The 23,587-nt window shown below is 36.2% G+C and overlaps 1 pseudogene; it reads left to right on the top strand.

The window, feature by feature from the left end:
- The first annotated feature begins 2,718 nt into the window (after positions 1–2,718).
- On the top strand, positions 2,719–5,041 carry LOC100031647 (heat shock protein HSP 90-alpha-like; annotated as a pseudogene).
- Positions 5,042–23,587: the final 18,546 nt, after the last annotated feature.

The following is a 23,587-nucleotide window of genomic DNA, read 5'->3' as shown; positions in this document are numbered from 1 at the left end:
CTTAAAAAAACATTAGGCTATCTTTAAAAAAAAGAAATTTGAGAAGTTCTCATCCAATCTAGTGGTTGCCATTTTTGTAAAAATTAAATTTGTTTCTAGTAATAAAATATTATATTTTATGAAGTTTATTAAAGATCATTAAAAATCAAGGATACAAAATAATAAACCACATGCCTAGGGCTGATTAACCCATTCACAGCCTACTTACTACATGTTGCAATGTCCGAGTAGAGGAAGAGACTCTTGGGAGGCAGAGAGTCCGCTAAATACTAAATTGTGATTTCACCCAGGTGGAGACTCAGGTGAGATTGTAGGGAATTCTGGGAAGTACCAAAGACTTCTGGGGATTGAAATCTGGGGTTCAAATCTCCATTTTTACACCCGCCCTGCCCTAACCTTTCTCCTGTAGTTGACACACAATTTCTCTGAGTTTTACATGTGTCATTTACTAAGATCAATTTCTATATTATTGATATTTGCACTAGGGTGATCATTTAGAGTCTACATTCCCAATCTTATCCCCATCGATCCATGTGATCAAGCAGTTGTTTTTTTCTTCTGTGTTTCTACTCCCACAGTTCTTCCTCTGAATGTAGATAGTGTTCTTTTTTCATAGGTCTCTCAGAATTGTCCTGGAACATTGGTTTGCTGCTAGTAGAAAAGTCCATTACATTCTATTGTGCCACAGTGTAACCATCTCTATGTACAATGTTCTCCTGGTTCTGTTCCTTTCACTCTGCATCAATTCTTGGAGGTCGTTCCAGTTCACGTGGAATTCCTCCAGTTTATTATTCCTTTGGGTACAATAGTAGAATATACCTCTTTTGACTGTCTGTTCATTATTCTTTACATTGTATCAGAGTGTCTTTCTTTAAAAAAATGAAGAAAAAACACCTTATTTCTGTTTTAGTAATGACTCTAAGAGTGAAAGACAAGAGCTGAGCAAACAGGGTTAAGTGACTTGCCAAGCTAGGAAGTGACTAAGGCAAGATTAAACCCAGGCTTCCTGATTTCAGGCTTGGCACTCTATGCTGCATTGTCTTTCTTTTTTTATTTTTTTTTAGGCCTTATATTCCATCTTAGAATCAATATGGTATATTGGTTCCAAGGTAGAAGAATGGTAGGCTAGGCAATTGGAGGTTAAGTGACTTGCCCAGGGACATAGAGCTAGGAAGCGTCTGTGATTAGATTAGTACCCATGATCTCCTGTCTCTAAGCCTAGTTCTCAATCCACTGCTCCACCTGCCTTGTTTTTTTTTTTTTTTTTGAAATCATGACCTACAGAGGAGTGAAATCACAAAATTTGAGTAGTTTAGAATTGGAAGGAACCTTACAGACCAAAGCCCTTGTTTTATATTAACATATCATTTTACAAATGGAAGATCAGAGAGATTCAGTGATTTGCTAAAAATCACATACCAAGTATAGGTGATGAAATTCAAACTGGTTCTGTTTCCAAATCCATTGACGTTTCAATTATAATACCCTATAACACTAAGATGATAGGAAATATGTGATTTTACCTCCTTGCCTCCAATGAAAGCTGATTTTCATGATAAAAGGAAATACTCATTAGATGAATTCCAGGGTAGAAAGGAGAAAACATCATTGAGAGCCTTCAGGTGCAGATAAATGAAGAGGAAAATAAGTAAAAACAACAGATGAAATATTGTCATAGATGAAGAAAAGAGACCACAAACACAAGTCAAAGAGAAATACAGCTCATGCTCTGAGCAACTTCCCTGACTGAAGTTAATTTAATACAAAAACAAGTGTCACAGTGAAGAGTCTGTGCAAACGTCTTGTCAACACACAGAGACTGTCTCCTGATTTTGCCTTGTAGAAGCAACAGATATGAAGTTCAGCCAGGAACGGGCCAGCTCCATCAGGCCAGATTAATTGACCACGAATGACCACTGCCATTTTCCCAGGGCATATTAGAAAGCAAATAAAATATTCAGAGGTGTTTGGGAAGTTTACTAATGTGCAAAAATGTTGGAATGTTTGGGAACCTCTTATCAGTTGGGTGGAAGGCACAAGGAAAGCACAAGGTGGTGTATATATCTATATATCTATATATCTATATATATCTATATCTATATCTATATCTATATCTATATATATATATATATATATATATATATCCTGGGTAGAAAGCACCAGGCTGGTATATACTTTTCTACATTCCATTTTGCAATATTTGTTAACTGGTGAAAAGCATAGTATCTCAAAGTACAGTGTTCCATTTCTATCAATGCTAACCCCCAAACCAGTGATAACTCCAAGATGGCAGAGAGCAGCAGTTGCATAGTGGACCAGTGTCCTGACTATTATGTTTATTTATGTGTTAAAGGCACAGAGAAGGAGGAGTCTTATGTTTTCAAACTATAGAATAATGATCTTAACTTCAAATTCTGGACAAAATTCTAAAATAAAAAATAAATATGGCAAATAATTAAAAGGATGTTTGTGAGCATTTAGAAAGGAAATGATACTAGGTTTATATACCAAAGAAATAAAAAAAGAGCAAAAGAATCCAAAAGTACAAAAATAGTTTCAGCAGCTTTTCTCTGTGGTGACAAAGAAATAGAAACTGAGAAGTCACTGATCCATTGCAAAATGGCTGAACAAAATATTGCATATGAAAATAATGGAATACTGTCTTAATTGAAAGAAATGAGAAGAAGAGTTTGTTCTTCATCTTGCTGCCTGATGAAGCCTTTGGGCTACTGTACTCTCTGCCAAGATGACTGAGGAAACACAGGCACAGGACCAACCTATGGAGGGAGAGGAAGTGGAGACTTTTGTCTTTCAGGCAGAAATTGCTCAATTGATGTCTTTAATAATTAATACATTCTATCCTAATAAAGAGATTTTTTTGAGGGAACTAATTTCAAATTCATATGATGCCTTGGACAAAATCAGATATGAGAGTTTGACAGATCCAAGTAAACTAGATTCTGGGAAAGAGCTAAACATTAGTAGCATACCAAACAAAAATGATTGTACCCTTACCATTGTGGATACTGGTATTGGAATGGCCAAAGCTGATTTGATCAACAATCTTGGTACAGTAGCAAAGTCTGGAACCAAAGCTTTTGTGGATGCATTACAGGCTTGTACAGATATCTCCATGATTGGTCAGTTTGGTGTTGGTTTTTACTCTGCCTATCTGGTTGTTGAGAAAGTGACCATTATTACTAAACATAATGATAATGAACAGTATGCCTGGGAGTCTTAAGCAGGAGAATCATTTACTGGTAGGACTGATATAGGTAAACCTATGAGTTGAGGAACAAAGGTAATTCTGCATCTGAAAGAGAACCAAACTGAGTACTTGGAGGAAAGAAGAATAAAGGAAATTGTGAAGAAGCACTCTCAATTTATTGGCTATCCAATTAAACTTTTTGCGGCAAATGAATGGGATAAAGAAGTCAGTGATGATGAAGCAGAGGAAAAAGAAGAGAAACAGGAGGGGGAAAAAGAAGAAAAAGAGTCTGAGGATAAATCAGAGATAGAAAATGTTTGCTCTGATGAATAAGAAGAAAAGAAAGATGGTGACAAGAAGAAAAAGGAGAAAATTAAAGAAAAATGCATTGATCAAGAAGAACTTAACAAAACAAAACCAATTTGGACCAGAAATCCTGATGCTATTACTAATGAGGAATATTGAGAATTCTATAAAAGTTTGACAAATGACTGGGAAGATCATTTAGCTGTGAAACACTTCTAAGTAGAAGGACAGTTGGAATTCCGAGCCCTTCTCTTTGTACCACGACGTGCCCCCTTTGACCTATTTGAAAAGAAAAAGAAAAAGAATAACAGCACAGGGTTTTCATTATGGATAACAGTGAACAGCTGATCCCTAAATATCTGAATTTCATTAAAGGTGTGGTGGACTCTAAAGATCTGCCTCTAAATATTTTATGTAAAATGCTGCAACAAAGCAAGGTTCTGAAAGTGATTAGGAAGCATTGCAAAAAGTTTTATGAGAAGTTTTCTAAAAACATTAAGTTTGGAATACACAAAGACTCCCAGAACTGAAATAAACTTTCAGAATTGCTAAGATACTATACTTCTGCTTCTGGTGATGAGGTGGTTTCTCTTAAGGACTATTGTACAAGGAGGAAGGAGAACAAGAAGCATATCTATTATATCACTGGTGAAACCAAGGACCAAGAGGCTAATTGAGCATTTGTTGAACATCTTCAGAAGCATGGTTTAGAAGTAATATATATGATTGGATCTATTGATGAGTACTGTGTGCAACAGCTAAAGGAGTTTGAAGGCAAGGCTTTGGTGTCTGTTATCAAAGAGGATTTGGAACTCCCAGAAGATGAAGATGAAAAAAAGAAATAGGAGGAGAAAAAAGGTAAAGTTTGAAAACCTCTGCAAAATTATGAAAGATATACTAGAAAAGAAACTTGAAAAGGTAGTTGTGTCAAATCTATTGGTTACTTCCCCATGCTGCATTGTCACAAGCACATATGGTTGGACAGCAAATATGGAAAGAATTATGAAGGCTCAGGCACTAAGAGACAACTCAACAATGGGTTACATGGCAGCAAAGAAACACTTGGAGGTAAACCCTGACCATTCCATTATTGAAACTCTAAGGCAAAAGGCAGAGGCTGACAAGAATGATAAATCAGTGAAGGATCTGGTCATCTTGTTGTATGAAACTGCACTGTTGTCTTCTGGGTTCAGCTTGGAAGACCCATGCCAATCAGATCTACAGGATGATCAAACTTGGTGTTGGAATTGATGAAGATGATTCAACAACTGAAGAAACCAATGCAGCTATAACAGAGGAAATGCCACCTCTTGAAGGAGATGATGACACATTGTGTATGGAAGAAGTAGCCCTAAAGCATTCCAATTCACAGAGCAAAAGCATGTTTCCTAGACTAGTCTGAATAAATTATTTTGTATAAGGCGTTGAGAGAAAATACTTGATGTCTTCATTCCCTCTGATGTATATTTTCAGATATGTTCTCTTTATTTTTGTTAAATCGCTTTTTAAAAAAAATGTATGGCATGAACATGCTATTTAAGAGGAAATTTAGGTTTCTTTTCCCTTCGAAGTATAATCAATACTGCAATGCCTTAGACAATTCAAGAAAGAACTATTAATTATTGTAGTTTACTTTGGTTTTATTTTAGGGTGGGAGACATAATATCTTTACTATGTCCAGACATTGTAATCTTAATGTTAGCTCACTAACTTTCTTGTAGTCTGATAACAGTATGCAGCTATCAGTTGAATAATGGAATTGAATTACTCCTTGGTCTCTAAAATACACTGTTGAGGTATCTTAAAATGTTTATAAAACTGTCTTTTATATACTTAAAAGAATTGAGTTGTATTTTATTTCATCAATTTATTATGCATGTATAAACCCTGGAAGTCTAGGAAAATAAGTGTTAACAACAACAACAACAAAAAAGAAATGAGAGGAAGTAAGCAAATAAAATATTTTTGTTTCACCTATTATGCATTGGGTACTATACTAATTCTTATTTACAAATATCTCATTTGATTTTCATTATAAACTTCAGAGGTAGGTGTTATTATTATCCTTATTTTAAAGTTGAGAAAACTGAGGCAAACAGCAATTAAGTGACTTGGCCAGGGGCAAACAAGTAGTAAGTATCTGACAACAGATTTGAATTAGGTCTTCTTGACTCTAGACCCAGTGTTCTATCCATTGAACCACTTAGGTGCTACTAGAATATCAATGTAAAAAAAGAAAAATTTTTAAAGGGTTAAGATCTCCAATCATGCAAGGATCATGATTCCAGAGGACTAAGAGAGGTGAATAAATCAAAGTACAGATTGATATTTTAGTTTGGGGCATTGCTAGTGAGGCCAGTTTCTCACTCCAGGACATCTCTCTATGTCTGCAGTCCCTTTCTCCCATTAGTGAGTTCCCTCCCATCCTGCACTATTTTCCTTTCCACCTCCTCTTTAAATACTTTGTCTTGCCCTTTAGTATGAAAGCCCATAAGGGCAAGGATAATCTCTTTTTTAATTGTATTTGCATCTCAGAACCTTAGCACACTGCCTGACACTTGGTGAGCACGGCTTAAATGCTTGCTCACTTCTCCAGTGTTCTTTAGACTTACCTGCTATGACAATTTTGTTTTTCTTTCTTTTTTTTTAAAGAGGGGTTTGGAAGGAGAGAAAAAAATATTTTTAATTGGAAACAAATTTATTTTTAAGAAGAAAGGAAGGAAAATAGTGATCACTAAGAACTGGAATAGCATCATTAAGAATGAGTCATATTAGAGTCCTGGGTTAAAATTTGATCTCAAACACTAACTGTGTGATACTGGGCAAGTGATTTGATCCTATTTACCTAGTCCTTAATACTCTTCTGTCTTGGAACCTGTACTTAGTATGGATTCTAAGACAGAAAGTAAGGGTTTTAAAAAAAGAATGAGTCATGCTATATTTAACCAAGGGGCAGCTGGGTGGCTCAGTGGAGAGAGCACTGGGCTTGGAATCAGGAAGAATCATCTTCATGAGTGCAAATCTGGCAATCTGGCCTCTAATAATTCTAGTTGTGTGATCATCATCAAGACATTTAATCCAATTTGCCTCCATTCTTCATCTGTAAAATGAGCTAGATTAGAAAATGGCAAACCACTCCAGGATCTTTGCCAAGAAAACTCCAAACAGGATCAGTAAGAATAGGACATGAATGAAAAAAAAAAACCCAAAACAAGAACAAACATTTAACCTTTTTTCAAACAGTTACTGAATCATGGGAATGCCACGAATATAGGACATTTGGATTTCAATGAAACATTTGACCAAGTTTCTCATTCTATACTTGTAGACAAAATAAAGAGAAGAAAACTAAAAAGAAATAAAGTTAGGTGAAATAAGCACTGAATGACTGAACTTAAAGATGTAAATTAATTAATGCCAATAAGGAGGGAGGTCTCTAATTAAGTGCTCTAGGTCTCTGTGCTTGGCTCTATGCAGAACACCAGAGGTGTCAAATATGCTGCTGACTTCAGCTAGAACCAAATTAAAATAGAATTGAGAAACATTTAAGAAAATCAATAAAAATACAATAGGACATAGATAATGTTAATATGTAGTTTTCTAAGTCACTATAAGTGACTTGGCTATAGTCATAGATAGTATGCTTATTAGATTACCAGATGATGAAAATCTAGGAAGTTAACAATTGGGTGACAAGGTTCAGCTCCAAGAGTAACTGAACACTAACAATAGGCCAGATTTAGTGAGATGATATTTAATAGAGATAAATTTAAAGTTTCACATTTGAGTTCAAAAATCAATTGTACAAGGAGGTAGCTGGGTGGCACAGGGGATTGAGTGTCAGGTCTAGAGACAAGAGATCCTAGGTTCAAATCTGACCTCAGCCACTTCCTAGCTGTGTGACTCTGGGCAAGTCACTTAACCCCCATTGCCTAGCCCATACCACTCTTCTGCCTTGGAGCCAATACCCAGTATTGACTCCACAATGGAAGGTAAGGGTTTAAATTTTTTTTTAAATCAATTGTACAAGTTCAGGGTGAAGGAATAAAGGCTATAAAATAATTCTGTAGGAATAAAAAAAACAACTTAGTGTCTTATTAGACTACAGGCAGATGGGCTAACATAACAGCTATGGAAAGTAATGAATGCTGGAGGGGATATGGCAAAGTTGGGACACTGATTCATTGCTGGTGGAGTTGTGAATTGATCCAACCATTCTGGAGGGCAATTTGGAATTATACCCAAAGGGCAATAAAAGACTATCTGCCCTTTGATCCAGCCATAGCACTGCTGGGCTTGTACCCCAAAGAGATAATAAGGAAAAAAGACTTGTACAAGAATATTTATAGCTGAGCTCTTTGTGGTGGCCAAAAATGGGAAAATTAGGGGGTGCCCTTCAATTGGGGAATGGCTGAACAAATTGTGGTATATGTTGGTGATGGAATACTATTGTGCTAAAAGGAATAATAAAGTAGAGGAATTCCATGGAGTCTGGAACAACCTCCAGGAAGTGATGCAGACTGAAATGAGCAGAACAAGGAAAACATTGTACACAGAGACTGATACATTGTGTTACAATTGTAGGTAATGGACTTCTCCATTCGTGGCGATGCAATATCCCTGAACAATCTTCAGGGATCTAAAAAACACTATCCATAAGCAGAGGATAAACCATGGGAGTAAAAACACCGATGAAAAGCAACTACTTGAATACAGAGGTGGAGGGGATATGACTGAGGAGAGACTCTAAATGAACACTCTAATACAAATACCAACAACATGGAAATGGGTTTGAATCAAGAACACATGTGATACCCAATGGAATCCTGCGTGGGCTATGGGAGAGGTGGTGGGAGGGGGGAGGGAAGAAAAGAAAATGATCTTTGTTTACAATGAATAGTGTTTTGAAATGACCAAATTAAAAGTTAAAAAGTTAAAAAAAAAACTGAGGTATCACCTCACAGCTAGTGGATTGGCTGACATGACAGCTAAGGAAAGTAATGAATGCTGGAGGGGATGTGGCAAAGTAGGGACACTAATTCATTGCTGGTGGAGTTGTGAATTGATCCAACCATTCTGGAGGGCAATTTGGAACTATGCCCAAAGGGCAATAAAAGACTGCCTGCCATTTGATCCAGCCATAGCACTGCTGGGCTTGTACCCCAAAGAGATAATAAGGAAAAAGACTTGTACAAGAATATTTATAGCTGAGCTCTTTGTGGTGGCCAAAAATGGGAAAATTAGGGGGTGCCCTTCAATTGGGGAATGGCTGAACAAATTGTGGTATATGTTGGTGATGGAATACTATTGTGCTAAAAGGAATAATAAAGTAGAGGAATTCCATGGAGTCTGGAACAACCTCCAGGAAGTGATGCAGACTGAAAGGAGCAGAACAAGGAAATCATTATACATAGAGACTGATACACTGTGGTACAATTGAAGGTAATGGACTTCTCCATTAGGGATAATGTAATGTCCCTGAACAATCTGCAGGGGTCTAAAAAACACTATCCATAAGCAGAGGATAAACTGTGAGAGTAAAAACACTGAAGAAAAGCAACTGCTTGACTACAGGGGTTGAGGGGATATGACTGAGGAGAGACTCTAAATGAACATTCTAATGCAAATACCAACAACATGGAAATGGGTTTGAGTCAAGAACACATGTGATACCCAGTGGAATCATGTGTCGGCTAGGGGAGAGGTGGTGGGGGGGGGGAAGGAAAAGGAAATGATTTTTGTTTCCAATGAATAATATTTGGATATGACCAAATAAAATAATGTTTAAAAAAATGAAAGAAAGAAGGTAAGAGTTTAAATAATAAATTTATCTATGGATCATAGTGCCTAACACATAATAGTCCCTTGATAAAGCTTATTGAATTAAATTACATTTACTGCTCTCCACTATAAAATGATCAAAGGAAAGAGTTCAATAAAAGCCTTCAATAAATAAATAAATAAACAAACAAACAAATAAATAAATATTTTTCCACAAACAGGTCCTTTCCCATTTTTTCAAAACTCCTTTGGGATACAGATCTAGTAGTGGTATTCTTTTATAATCCTTTGTGCATAATTCTACATTGTCCTCCAGAATGGCTAGATCAATTCAATACTCCATCAATGCATTAGTGTCCTAATTTTGTCACATTCCCTCCAACATTTTTTTTCTTTTCTATCATATTGGCCAATATGATAGGCGTAAGGTGGTACTTGAGAGTTGTTTTAATATGCATTTATCTATTCAAGAGGGATTTAGATCATTTTTTCACATGGTTATTGGTAGCTTTGTGATCTTAATCTGAAAATGTCCTGTTCCTATTGTTATAAGGGTTTCTTAACCCTTATAAATTATTGGTATTGGTATGGTATTACCAATAATTGTGTCCTGTGTGGACAGGTTGTTGGTTTAACCATTGGAAAAGATGACTTCCCAAGCAGTCTGAAAAATTCCGGTTCAGCCCAGTTTTATGTTAAAAAAAATACTTTATTATAAGTATTTAAATTTAGGAGAAAGGAAACAAGAATAACATTTACCCTAAATCTAAAATTTCTAACTATAATCACCTCCCCCCCAATTTCTGGTTCACAGGAATCTGCTTCACCTTGATAAAAATCAAGGTGAACTTATCTTCCTCTCTGTCTATTAACCCAATTCTATCTTTCTACCTCAAAACTAAATATATATATATATATATATATATATATATATATATATATATAATTTATCATGATGAGAAAGATTGGATTTCTTTCCTGCTGTTTATATGGGAAGGACAGCTTGTCAGAATCTTCACAGCTTTGCTCTCTTCTGCCACCACTAGCAAAGCAGTGGTGTTGCACCACAATCTCCTTCCTTCTTACTTGGATATTTCTCAAGTAGAGAATTCACCAGATCTTCTCCAGCTTTTCAACTCTCCAAGCAAAACATTTGATCACTTTTCTTGAGTCAGAATAGACTAAGAGTGAGTTTGTTGGTCTGTTTGTTTTTTTTGTGTTGTTTTGTTTTTTTTATAAAAACCCTTACCTTCAGTCTTGGCGTCAAAAAAATGTGTATTGGCTCCAAGGTAGAAGAGTGGTAAGGTCTAGGCAATGGGGGTTAAGTGACTTGCCCAGGGTCACACAGTTGGGAAGCATCTGAGGCCAGATTTGAACCTAGGACCTCCTGTATCTTGGCCTGGCTCTCAATCCATTGAGTTACCCAGCTGTCCTATGGTCTAATTGGTTTTTACAAGAACTTCTGAGAAATTATTTTTATTTCTCATGATCCTCTTTGAAAATTCTATTTTGGCTTAAAGAAATCCAGCATTCTCAAATTACTATATTTATCTAATGCAATCAACCCTATTTCCTAATTAACTCTTAATTAACAAATATCCTATTACACTCTCCTTTGACCATTTATCAATTAGAAAATGACTTGGATTCTTCTAAATTTGACTTAGTTCTTTATATGTTTTAGAAATGAGACCTTTATCAGTGAAATTTGTTATAAAAATATTTTTCCCAGTTTGTTGCTTCCTTTCTAATCCTTTTTACTATGCTCACTATCTATTGTTTGGTCATAAATTCTTCCCTTCTTCATAGGGATGACAAGTAAACTATTCTACATTCCTCTAAGTTACTTATAACATTACTCTTTATGTTTAAAATCATATACCCATTTTTGCCTCATCTTGGTATAGGGTGTAAGATATTGATCTAAACTATTTTTGCCATGCTGTTTTCCAATTTTCCCATCAGTTTTTGTCAAATAGTGAGTTCTTATCCCAAAATCTGGGATCTTTGGGTTTATCAAACAATAGATTACTGAGGTCATGTACCCCTAGTCAATTCCATTGGTCCACCCTTCTAATTTTTAGCCAGTAGTAGATTGTTTGGATGATTACTGCCTTATAGTACAGTTTTTAGATCTGGTACTGCTAGGACACCATCCTTCACATTTTTTTCCATTAGTTCCCTTTATATTCTTTACCTTTTGTTTTTCCAAGTGAATTTTGTTATTATTTTTTCTAGTCCTATAAAATAGTTTTTTAGTAGTTTGATAGGTATGCCCTTGAAGAAAAATTCTAAAATCTGAGAACAGGAAGTGTTTTTAGTAGGTATGTAGTCCAAACTTCATACCTGAGACAGGATTATGCTCTTTCAGCTTATGATTTGTCATAACATGCATAACAGGGAACTTTCTGGTAGCTCATTTCCATGCTAGATACCTGAGTTACAATTTTTTTTAATTATTAGTTAAAATCCTGACATTGTTTCTACATCTGCCCTCTGGGGCCATGTAGAACAAATCTAATTTGCTGTCTATGCTAGACTTTCAGATACTTAAAAACAATGATTATAGCTATTTTCTAAAGGTCCTTTCTTCTCCAGGTTGAACATTTCTTGTTCTTCAAACTGATCTTTATATGGCATGATATTTGGGTCTACTCCCCATTTTGGTTGAGCTTCTTGAATTACCCAGTTTTTCTATAATGCCATAAAGCTCTGAGAATGAAGAGACCTGATGATTAAATTCTGCCTCTGTCTCTAGTTGTCTGTGACTTCATATATGTCATGGCTTCAGTTGACTTTGGTTTCCTCACCTTTTATAGAAAAATGTTAGATTTCAGATTCATGAACTATGAGTGCAAATCTAGTGCTCTGTCCCTATAAACTTAGCAGTCTATGTCATCGACCTTTAATAAACTATGGCTAATGGAATTCAATACAAATTAAGTATTGCTAATTTTCAAACCATATAGGAGGAAAATTATAAAATTTAGATAAGAATTCATCTCTGATCCCATAGACCCATCTTGGTAAACCTATGGCATGCTTGCTGGAGGGGGCTGCTCTCTTCCTCCTCTCCATGAGTCTGAGAATATTTCTCATATGTCTTTTCCCTCTTTCCAACAACCCAAAGGCAGCACTTCCTCCCTCCCCTATGTGGGGAAAGACAGGGGGTCTCTCATGTGATGTGAGGGTTGCAGTTTAAGCACTAGGTCTCTAAAAGGTTCACTTTCACTGCCATAGGCCCTTCAAATTAATTGATTAAGACAAATATAGAGAAAGCCATGATTTATGAAATCTGAACAATTGAAAAACTTTTATTCACTTTTTCATAGATTAGAAGAAGTTTCCTGGGGAAATTGAAGTTACATTTGGCCTTAAAATGTAAAGAAAATGAGGGAAAGGTTCATGTGGGTTGAAAATTCTTGACTTAGGGAATAATATTGAGCAAATATAGAAGTGGTTGAAAATCATGTGATATCATAGGATTTTAATTGGAAGAGACTTTATTGATGATATCTAGTCTAATGTGTCATTCCAATTAGAATATAGAGTGGAATTTCAAATAGGAACTGCTCTCTAAGGTTCAAGGAGGGATTAATTCATGATCTGTTTCCTTATCTATAACTGAGGAACTTGCCTAGGGTCACAAAGTATTAAACAATTAAACAATAAAGTCATGATTTGAACTCGGTTTTTCTGATGAAAAATCCAATACTTTTGCTGGGAGGCAGACTTATTTAGTAGGGAAAGCATTGAATTTGTAGTTGGAAATCAAGTCCTCATTCTAAACCATGTAGCCATAGCCAATTCATGTAGCCATAGCCATTCATCTTCTTTGAGACTCATTGTCCTCATCTTTAAAATGGTGATGGAGGTTCAATGTTAGACTAAAGTATTCCTAAATTCAATCTCGGGTCTAAATCTTATGATGTTATTCTCATTAGGCAAGGGCTACCCATCTCAGAAGACATAATTTCCAATATGAAGATCTTCACTAAATGTTTGTTTAGATGAAATTTATTATGCTGACTTGAATTGCCAGTGTCAAGATGACAGATTCTAATTCTAGAAGATTCTCTTCATACTAGGTTCAGAAAAGTATCATATTTATTCTTTATCCTGAAAGAAAACATATCCTTATTTAAAGAAAAAGGAAAAGGAAGATATCTTTTAAGTTGGGCAAAGGAGAATTTATAGTTTGCAATGTACTTTTCCCACCTACTCTTTCATGTTACATCCTTGTGAAAGTATTATAGAAAGGATTATTTTTCCTATTTTACAAAGATAAACAGACCTCCACAGTGAGGAGATATGGTTGACCTAAGTACACAAGGCCATTCAGAGGAGGATTTGATATCTGATCCCAAGTCTGCTGACACCCAATTCAAGAATTTTTTTTTCCTTAAAACCCCAGAGACATGGAAAATTCCCCAGCAATGCCTATTGATCTTAGAGTCTATGCCAATGGATACTAATTTAAAGAACTGAGGATAAACAGTATATATTAGACAAGGAGTTGAAAAATGTGAAATATTTGGTCTTTCTTGGGGAGAGATACAGATATGTTCTGTCTGAGAGGTAGAATGATATAGTTAATAGAGAGCTAGCTTGGTAACTAGGAAGACCTGTTACTGTAAGGGGGGTGGGGGTATGGATCAGACAATGTGGGACAGTGAGGAATACTGGACAGGGGAGACAAAAGAAGGTAATTCAGAAAACCTGAGCTAAGATCTTTGCTATGTTACTAACACCATGGTCCTTTCTGTTAAAAGGGCCAGAGTTTCCCAGGATCTTTTTTGAGAAAACACAGCAGCTCTTAAAGACTGTCTTTGAATAATAGAGTGATTGTATCTGTATTGTTGGAGGTGGGACCAAGAAATGAGATGACAAGTCATTAAAGCAATGGAGGATAACATTAGGACTCCCAATCTCAAGGGTTTTTGAAAAGGTAGTGTTTTGAATATTTTGAAACACAGATTGTTTGTCTCCGTAAATTGTTGCATTGATAAGAAAAGGCCAGCTGACAGTCTGTTAAAAGTTGGGCCTTGTGAGCTAAGGTGATCAGTTGATAGGATTTGGGGTCTAGTAAAATGACTGGCAGTAAAAAGTCTAGGAGACATGTACAAAAATAAAACTCTATTTAATATCTCAAAGGTTAAAGGAATGAAAGGATAATAGCAGGGTTCAAGGATAAGGGGTTCCTAAGTCTAAAAATGGGGTACTAACTTAAACCCTCTCCCCACTCAAGGCTTCTCACGAAGACTGCTTCTGCTTGGGATACCCAGACCTGATTTCTCTCTTTATCTCTATCTTATAACCCAAATTGCTAACTATATAAACCTATCTCTATATCCTTATAAAAATATATTTTATTCTTAAAAATACTGTTTCCAAATGTTCTTCCAGTCACTGCTACACTGCCAGCCTAGTCAAGGTTGAGCAAAGTTGAGTCAGGGAAGCCTTGCCTTCACTCTGCTGTTTTATAGATATCAAAGAAAAAGGTCTTTTTTCTTCTTTATATCAATCTTCTCACTCTATCCACTGACAAACTGTCAAGTCCTCTCTTTCCCAACTTTCAATCCTATATTACCAAGATTTCAAGGGGAAATCCAGAAAAGTCAGGAAAAAGCCAGCCTCCAGGACTAAGGTAAGATCCAGAGACAGTGACAGTTGGCAAATCCAACCCTTTTCAGTCCCTCAGAATTCCAGCAGGAACTTTTGCTCACAGTTCTAAGCTGGGCCTAAAATAGTGATCTGGCAGCATCTCTCCTTCTGTTCGCAGTCACCAATCTCTTAATTAAAACCCCAAGTCTATAATATTCCAAATAGTAGCACATTGGGGGGAAAATCAAATAACATTGAACTGAATGCATGAAAAAACATTTCTTTAAAAAACAAACAAACCTTTTTTCTGTCTTAGAATCAATACTAAGTAAAACTCTCCTGCCTCTCACCTCACACTACCTTCACAAAATGTGATCAGTCAGAGAGAGAGAGAGAGAGAGAGAGAGAGAGAGAGAGAGAGAGAGAGAGAGAGAGAGAGAGAGGTGGGGCTTCACAAAATGTATATCCTCCCTAATTTAGCATATAATGTGAGAAGGAAAGTGGGATGCTGGGAAATGAAGTCATGGGGAGTAGGTTCTAATTACCCAATCCCCCCTGTGATTCCCATGGGAAATGAGCATGTAGAAATCTCCCAGATTTACATGCCTAGTTCCCCATAGAATCAGTACACATAACCAACTTATGTCTCTAAAGATCTTCAACTAGAGGTACATACTGTATTGCATTTTCTAAGGGGAAATTACAATAATTTGGGGATAGGAGGGAAATAAAAGAGAAAGATAACAAAACCAAAGATTGCTAGCACTTTGACAAAAAGCCAATAAGGGGGAAGTCCCTTTTGGCATAAAAGTATACATTCAAAATAAAAGTGTACAACCCCCCACAGTTCAATTTCACTATATTTCAAAGTTCATTCGGAATATTTTGGTGCAGTGTGTGGTTTCTACAAGCATCCTCATGGTGCCTTCTCCAAACAGTTCACTTTCTGGATTCAGAGAGGTAGCAAGTTTTTTATCCTAAAATTACTCTCAAACAAGAAACATTTTTATAAACCTAGGATTTTATAGCAATTATACAATTCCCCCTGAGGAAGGTGTTGACAAACACACAGATCACCCAAGATACATGGCTCAGTTATGAGGTATCTGAATCAGTTGTTAAAAGGAAGTAAAAAAACCTTTAAAAAAACAAATGGAAGAAAAGAAAAAGAATAAAAATTAATTAATATATAAAAATTTTTAGTAAGCAACAATAAGCCCATAATAAGTCTGTAGGACCATTGCAGCAATATGGACTTATCCAATCAGCATCCAGGACTAAAGAAAATTGCCACACTATGAAAGGCAGAAAAGAGCCTATATTTTAGCAGCAAATGGGAAATATCATTCCCTGATCTGATTTTACCTTTGCTCTCAGGGCCTGGAGAGCCACAACATCAGCTCGACTAAGGTACTTTGTCTGAATCTGGTAAGGGGAAATCCTACATCCGATGTCATTAAACAGTCACTTCCTTGAACCCTAAAACAAGTCCTCTGTCTTGGCACATATTCTCATCAATCCCACTGAGATTGGTTGGTCTCCTTGACCTTGTGCTTCTTGGAGCAGTATAATGGTCCTTTTGTGATCCCTTCTCCTGGAATCAGATACAATCATTAATCAAAGTCCCATAATATTTAATAATCAATGGCAGATTTCCATAGTCTAAGGTTTTTAGGTATGCATTAATATTAGGGTTAATGGATATAGTAACTTATATTAGTACAAAATAAAAAAAAAATTAATACTGGTAACATGTGCTTCAAGTACAAAAAATGAGAGAGGAAAGAAAATTCAAGCATCATATTGCACATACAAGGAAAAACAATAATAACATTCTTTTGAATAAAAAATATATAGTTCACAATCAATAACACACTGTGTTACCCAAAGAGAGGCAGAATACAAAGGTTTCTCACCCCCAAAATAAGATCCATTTCCTTTTTACCTTGGCTATAATCCACAATGTGAATGCAAATTATTTCCATCAAGGAATAGCTTTATAAAACAGTAGTATAATAGGTAATGCACATTCAAAGAAGTACCAAAGACCTCCAAATCATAAGAGCCCATTTAATGACAATAGCAAACAAACCCACTATAGATAGGATTCACATGAGTCTTTATAGCCACTGAATCACCTGGATATTTGTCACAAATTCTCCAGATCTAGCCAATCTTTCAACTTTGGCTGAGATATTTTTAACAAAGTCTATTAGTGTCACCATTCCAAAATTTGGCAGGAGAGCCCAGAATAAACAAAAATCTCTGTATTGCTGATTGAAAATCTTTTGGGTCTAAAATGTCACCAATAATCTAGAACATTCTGGTGGAAGGGTAAAGTAAAGTAAGCTGAAGAGTGACAAATATAATAACCATCCAGAAGTCACTAGACTCCTGGGAAATGCTCCCTCTCAGGAGCCATCCAGAGGTACCATGTCCCCTAGGAAAACCTTCCCAACTCTTGCAAGAGACTGTAAGAGCCTTAAAAGGCATGTCTTTATATATCTCATTCATTACATTTTTATAAATGCAGAAGTGGGGAATACAACAGTATTATAGCACAGCACTTCAACTACTAAATGGACCCTTACCTCTTGTTACAAAGAACTCAAAGGCAGGCAAATGATCAGTCAGAGGTAGTGGTGCTACTGGATATGTGAAAATCATTTCTGAAGACCCCTTAAAATCAATTTGAAATTTTTAGGTCATTAAATTTTCCCAAGGTTGTATATATACATATATATACATATATATGTATATATATATATTAATATATATTAACCAATTTTATGGAGTCCATCTATCATCATCTCTGTGACAATAAACAAAGACAAAAAGGAACAAAAGGCTATATAGGCAATATGTGACTTCAGTGGATCTGGAGACAACCACAGCATCCATAAGGACCTATGGTTTTGCCACAGAAAATGATTTGTTTAAGTTGACATTGTGATTTTACAATATTTTTTCCACTCCAAGAATAGGACAATATAAATAAAGATAGTAGGGCTATGCAAATAAAAATAGTATAACAGAAAATATAGCTAATAGCCAAAAAATGGTAACTTAAGGTGACATAGTGTAATAGAATATATTAGATTAGAGCAATATGTGAATGTTAAAAACCAAAATTAAATCTTAAAACAATCAGCAAATATAATATATGTGACAGGATATAGACACTGAATTCAAGAGTTCTTTTCTCCAATTCTGATAACTGCATTACAGAGGCATCTTCACTATTTGGTGGGGAAAAAACTGAAACAGTTAGTAATGGAGTCTGAAAAGATAAAAATTCACCTCCATATTTTTTAGGGTTCCTTCCCTTCCCTAGTATCATCATTCATCTAGATCCCTTTGGTCACACCTCTGCGGTTCCCCATACCTGCACTGGGCATTGTAAAGATTAAAATTAATAACTGATACTCCAAATATTATTTTAATATTATTTATTAATATCAACTTAGATCAAAGGCAAATTAATGCCAGAGAAAGAAAGCCACTACCTTCCTCCACACCGGTACAAGCCAGAGAGAGCTTCTGGTGGGAGGGGGGAGCTCCAGCACGGAAGAAATAAAAACTGAACACCAAATTAACCAATGATGCACATAAAGAAAAAAGAAAAGGGGACTGTGGGAAATGTAGTTAGGGGTACACATTCTAAACAATACATTCTTAACCCCTGTGATCCTTTGGGAGACCAGTCTCCCCAGTAGATCATGAAAACATAACTAACTTATAACTTGAACTAGAGGTATAGACAATTATTACACTTTTTAAAGGGAATTTAAAATAATTTGGGGATAAGAGGAAAATAGAAAAGGAACAAAACCAAAAATAATTGCATTGATAAAAAGCCATTAAGGGGGAAGTCCCCTTTGACATTAAAGTGTAAATTCAAAACAAAAGCATTTAAAGCCCTCCTCCCCAAAGTTCAAATTTCCCATATCTCAAAGTTCACTATGGATCTTCTGGTGCAGCATGTGGTTTCTGCAGGCATCTTCATGTCACCTTCTCGAATCTGGGAGGTAGTCTCTAGTTCTAAATTAGGCTCAAATTCAAGTCAAAGTTCACAACAATAACATAATCCCTCCTGAGAAAAATAATAATACATCCCTACCCTTAGGAGAATACAGGGATACATGTAGGAATTACACAGGGATACATGATTAAGTCATAAGGCATATAAATCAATTATCAAAAAATATCAAAGAAGTCGAAGAAATTAAAGAGTGAAATATAGAATATAAAAAGAAAACATGAAAGAAAAAAGTTTCTTGGAAGAAGGAAAAAAGAAAAAAATTCACAGATCACCACAGGTCCATGTTGTTCTTGTTTGTGTCTTATAAGAGTACAACAACAATCAACCACTAACCCAATTTAGCAGCCCAGACTATAGTATGTTGTCACATCATGAGAGAAAATAGAAAAAGAGATTAGATCTCGAGACAAATGGGAAATAGAATTCTCTGGTTTGACACTTTTCTTCGCTTTTTCAGGATAATGGAGCCAGAAAAATCAATGTTACATGCTTGATATAGAGTGTGGTACAAGGAAGCCCTGCATTTAACACATGCTAAACAGCCTCAACCTCTAGTCTCACACCAGATAAAGTCATTGTGATTTTTGTGCATAATGTCATCAATCCCCTTAGGACTGGTTTGGTTTCTTTTATCTTTTTGCGCTCATTTGGCACTTTGCACATCAAGTTCTGTGCTCCTTTGTGATCTGTTTGTCCTTGGATTAGACATAATCATCATGCCCCCGTTTTGTTTTTTTAACAGGCAGGATGGGTGTATTGTATTCAGATTTACAGGGAATTATGATGCCATGGTCAATCATTGAATTTATTACAGGTTTAATGTCATCAGTTGCCTCCTTCAAATTAGGGTACTGATGAATGGAAGGAGGTGGGCTAGATTTTGTTTTAATTTGGACAGGGAGAGCCAATTTAAATTGGCCAACATCAGAAGATGGTGTGACCCAGAGAGATCTCAGGCATATCAGTTGGGATCTCAAAATAGGAGTCTCCTTCATTTCATGAGCATCTGAAAGAAGCACAGGAAGTAAAGTTAAGGATTCTCCAGGCAATTCCATTTATAGAGCCAATTATAGAACAAGTTATTGTGGCCCTGAACTTGTATAAAAGGTCTCTCATCAGCAAATTTATAAGGGAGCCAGGCATTGAGAGAAAAGAGTTCCACAGTAAGGGATCCTATGGACACTATTCTAGGGGAAATCTTGGGAACCTTTAGGGGGTGTCCCTGATATCCCCCAAATATTAACTGTGCCAATCAAACTGCAATTCAAATCAGATTTACTCTTCAATACAGAACAGGAAGTTCTAGTGTCCAAAAGACAACCATAATAGGTGTTACCAACCTTTAATATTATATGGGACTAATCAGTATGGGGGTGTCAGTGGATAGGGACAACAGGAAGTAAGATGTCAGAGTCTGGAAAATCAAAGGTTGCATCTTGTGATTCCTGTGCTCCAACCACCCCCATACACCTTCATAATCATTGAGTAGTTCCTTGGGCTCCCCCATCAGGGTCAGTAGTTTTGGGGATGAGCTCCAATTAAAACAAACTGCTGTGGGGTCATTTTGTATGAATTGTCAGTTACTTGATTTATGTTCCTGGAATTAGTATTATAAGTCCTAAAATAAAAGATTCCTGAAATCACCATTATAATTATCATTCCTGTAATTGTTCCTATAAGAATTTCTCCAGTGAATATTGTTCCCCAATGCCCAGGAAAAATTCCTACAGTTCACCATTATGTGGCCCTTCTTCTGACAGAAGTGGCAGATAAGGGACTGATAGTTAGGTTCTTGGAGAGGGGATAGTGCTATTTGTTGAGCATGATGCCCTTTGTCTTGTTTATCAATCTTATCCTTTAAAATTTTGTTTTCTTTTTTTAAGGTTTCTATGACATAATAATGTCATAGTCTCTTCCTGTTTTTCTTTATGGCTTTTAGAAACATAAATAGCAGTTCTCCTCAACTCTTCAAGATCCATCTGAGGCCACCATGGGCAACGCATCTTAAAATAATCGAGGACCACCCTGCAAGAGTTGTTGACAAAGTGTTACTTTATTTGCTTAATATCTTTGTCTTTAGAAATATCAAGGTCTAGTACCAACCCCCAGGTTCAATGAGCTTATCCATGAATTGTGATGGTGTCTCATCATTGGATTGTCTAAGACTTTCAAATTTGGTTCATGCTTCCTTATCATTGGAGCATTCTCGCATTGCTGTTATAATGGCCTCCCTACAATTACAACTGGTCATCAGGACTGTTATAATCCCATTCAGGATCTTGAGATGGCTAGTGTGCTGCACCACAGCCCTGGATCTTGTTAACATGAGAAATGATCTTATTTTTCTCACATTTTGTTAGAAAATCATTGAGCAAATTCTCAACATACTGATAGAACAGATCATATTGATAAATGTATATATACATATATATGCCATCTTCTTGGTCACGACTATAGGTTCATAATCAAAATAAAGGATATTTCATTTCAATTCTCTAATTTCTTGAGGAGTGAAAGGTATATGGTGTCTTAGGGTTACCACATCCCCATTGTGTCCTATTTTGGGCACTTCCCTTAAGGGGAAAAGTCATTCATAGGAATGATTAGATGGCTGTGGTTACTTAGAAGTTGATTGTGTGAATACCAAGGCAAGATGGGTAGGAACAGGTACAGTGGAATAGGAGAAGGGACAGGAAAGGATGGAGGATTAGAAGAATGATCAGGGGAGTTGAGATCAGCCAGGAGTTACAGAGCATGAGAGAAATGTTGCTTAGTACAAGAAAAGAGAGTCTGTACTTGATATATAGGAGAAGGGTGTCTCGTCTCCATTTCTGAAGAAATGGGATTGTCCTCTCTTAGTAGATCAGGAACAAGCTTGCAAAATTCAGATTTGTTTTGGATAGGATCAGCATTTTTTAGGAGATCATGTAAGTAGTGTTTAGAATTTTCAGATTTAATTTGCCTGTCGGTCTGCGTTTCTGCTTTAATCTCTCAGATAATAGTATTTTTCATCTTAACATTGAAGATTAGAAAAATAAAATATTCTAGGAGTATAAGAAGAAGGAGGTAATTCAGAATCTTAAATGTCTCTAATAGGGTAAAAAGCAGGAGACTTTCATGCAAAGTAGCATTTGTGCTGCTTAGCATTTTGATAAAAATAATGTATATTTTTATTTATTTATTTTTAAAACTATTATTATAAGGGGTGGAGGTAGAATAAGTGAAGGTATTTGGCTTATTTTATTTTCTTTTTATGATTTTATTGGATTTTTATTTGTAAAAAAAAAAAAAGGAAATTTATTTAGTTATTTATTTGTTGCTGCCCTCTAGTGGCAGCAAACAGCCACTGTAGCTAAGCAGGAAAAGTAAAAAAAAGTAATAGAGAAAAAAAGAAGAAAAGAGAGAAAAAAATTAGAAAGAAAATCAGTGTTCAATATTGACCTCTAGTGGCCAAGAGGCAGCACTAAAACTGGGAGGGGTTAGGGGAGTGGGTTAGGGGTATCTTGTGGGTTAAGAGATGTGGTTAAGGACTGCCAGAAACCAAAATGGAGGATATGACTACAAAACTGGGCAGAGAGAGGGGGGGGATAAGGCAGGTTTGGTAAAGCAAGGAAGGGGCTCATGTTGTTGAAAGAGGGCCAGGATCCTCTCTGTCAAAGGAAAAAGCCTGATAGAGATTAAAAGGCAACCAGCTGCCCAGGAGGGAAAAGGGGCTTTCCTTTTGTGCTGGGTGAGGGCTATGGGTGGTGAAATAGTGTTAGGACCCTCCCTGCTGTTAGATTTAAAATAGTTTTGAGTGTTAAATAGTTGTAGATAAGAGAGTGGGAGCCATAAACTATGATAATTAAAATGTTTGGGAGCAAGGGAAATATATATATATATATATATATATAAATTATGACCACTGAAATATGTTTTCTACTGTGTCTTGGTTTTATATAAATATAAGATGGTCGCCAGGGAATATATTCCCAATTTATGAATATACCCAAACCAACTGGGTTTTATAGAGAAATTTAATTTATAATACACTGATTAATCAATAGAAAAAGAGATAAAGTAAGAAAGGAATAAGAATGAATAAATCAGTCAGTTGGTTTTATCACTCACCCAAGATCTCTCTAGGTAAGACTTCTCATGCCAACCTCAGGCTCCACATTCAAGAGAGCCTCCTTTCAAGAAATGTTTCCAGAGAATTCTCCTCCTTCAGAGCCAGCCTTCTCTCCTGGTCCTCCCACAGAGCAACCTCCTCAGTCCTCCTTCAGAGCCACCTTGCTCAGAGCAAAACCTTCTTCCCTGTGCCAGTGGTGGCTCTAGTTTAACCCAGGACCGCCCAGAGGTCTGTGGTTTTGCACATGTATGTTGAAGGTCATATTCTCAAATAATTAAATCTTGATCTATGCTGCAGCCCTTCCTAAATCCTGTTACTCTAAGTAGGGTGGAGATTGTATTTTCCAAGACCTGGTTCTGTCATTCCAAGTATCTCTATTGTATCAATTCTAAAATCAATCATGACTCAAAGAACTTCCTGTTCTATGCTTAAGCATAGGTCAAAGCCCTTTCCATTGTTTAGCAAAAGGTTTCTGTCCTAAAGTAGTCTTAAGTAGGGAGGAGAAAGATCCTCCCATGCCAAGGGGTTTCACATT

Source organism: Monodelphis domestica, chromosome 1 (assembly GCF_027887165.1).
Source record: "Monodelphis domestica isolate mMonDom1 chromosome 1, mMonDom1.pri, whole genome shotgun sequence".
Classification (NCBI taxonomy): Eukaryota; Metazoa; Chordata; class Mammalia; order Didelphimorphia; family Didelphidae; genus Monodelphis; species Monodelphis domestica.
This window is presented reverse-complemented; position numbering and strand designations above follow the sequence as displayed.